This window comes from Penaeus monodon, chromosome 11, assembly GCF_015228065.2.
Source record: "Penaeus monodon isolate SGIC_2016 chromosome 11, NSTDA_Pmon_1, whole genome shotgun sequence".
Classification (NCBI taxonomy): domain Eukaryota; kingdom Metazoa; phylum Arthropoda; class Malacostraca; order Decapoda; family Penaeidae; genus Penaeus; species Penaeus monodon.
The window spans coordinates 31107769-31109986 of record NC_051396.1 but is presented as its reverse complement, the minus strand read 5'-3'; positions in this window follow the sequence as shown (position 1 = coordinate 31109986).

Sequence of the window (2218 nt, the reverse complement as noted above, 5' to 3'; positions counted from 1 at the left end):
AACTTTCAGTCACAGAAAAAAATATATCTATTCAGCCTCTTCTTTATTTTCACAAGATTAAGCTCAAGAACCATAGAAATTATTTGCGGTTATAGGTTGCCCAGTCAGCTGGTTCTCGCTGTGCCCTTAACCTAAAAGAACCGTTTCTCCGCTTTCTCTCGTCCTCTTCATAATTCCCTCTTTTCTTGTGTTTTGAAAAGAATTTCTTTTTGGTGATTTCTTTTCCTCCTTCTTTCTCTTTTTGTTATTGCTTGTAGTAAAGATCATGATGATATGGATAAGGGTAAGGATAAGGATTATTATTCTATAATCACTATTGTTATTTTCATTTCTATTTTTATTATTGTTATTGTTATCGTCATTAATAGCATTGCTATTATTATAATCACCATCATTATCATTGTTACTGTTTTCTTTATCAATATCATTATTAGTATTTCTATTATTACTTCTACGATAATAATTATAATTTCTAATATTATTACCATTATTGTTAGCTTAATGATTAATATGACTATTATTATTATTATCATCATCATTATCATTACCGTTTTCCATTAGTCATTATTATTGCTACTTTTATTATCATTATTATTATTATCATTATTATTATTATCATTATTATTATTATCATTATCATTATTATTGTTATTGTTATTATTGTTATAATAATAATAATAATCATTATTATTATTATTATTATTATTATTATTATTATTATTATTATTATTATCATTATTATTAATATTATCATTATCATTATTATTTTACTAGCATTGTTATTATTATTATTAATTATTATTATTATATATTATTATTATATTATATTATGTATTATTATATTTATCATTCATCATCATCATCATCATCATTATTACTATTACTATTATTACTATAATGATAATAATAATAATAATTTTTATTAAAATTATTACTATTATCTTTATCATGATTTTCCTTATTTTTATTGTCATTATTACAATAATAATGATTACAGTAACTGTTAATATAAGCAGTAATAATGATTTCTATTATTATATTATTACTTTTATTGTCATTATTATTATTATTATTATTATTTTGTTAGTTTTATTATTATTATTATTATATCATTATTATATTATTATTATTATTACTATTATTATTATTTATTATTTATCATTATTATTATTATTATTATTATTATTATTATTATTATTATTATTATTATCATTATTATTATTATTATTATTATTATTATTATTATTATCATTATTATTATTATTATCATTCTTATTATTATCATTATTATCATCATTATTATTATTATTATTATAATTATTATTATTATTATTATTATTATTGTTGTTGTTGTCGTTGTTGTTGTTGTTGTTATCATTATTGTTATTATTATTATTGTTATTATAATTTTCACTTTTATTGTCTTTTTTTATTATCATCATTATTATTATTACCATTAATATTATTATCATCTTCATTATCATCATTATTGCTATAATCATTATTATTATAACTATTATTATTATAACCAAATATATATTAATGATCATTGATGTATACTCATCAACTTTATCTATATCATAATTATCATTTTTACTGTTATCATTATCATTATTATTGTTATTGTTATTATTATTATTATTATTATTATTATTATTAATATTATTATTATTATTTTATCATCATAGTTATTATTATCATTATCACTATTAGTAGTAGTAGTAGTATTACTATTATCATTATCACCACATACATATACATACATATCTACTGTATACTCAGATACACACACAAACATACACACACACACATACACACGCACGCACACACACACACACACACACACACACACACACACACACACACACACACACACACACAACGCACACACAAACAAACACACAAACAAACACACAAACAAACACACACAGACACACACACACACACATCATACATACACACGGGGCGAGCGTGTGTAGGTGAGTGAGAAGGGTATGAACTCTTACTTAACGAGACTCATACTACACACACACACACACACACACACACACACACACACACACACACACACACACACACACACATATATATATATATATATATATATATATATATATATATATATATATATATACATATATATATTATATGCAAGTATGTATTTATGTATATATGTGTACATATATGTATATCTGTGTATATATTTATATATATGTAT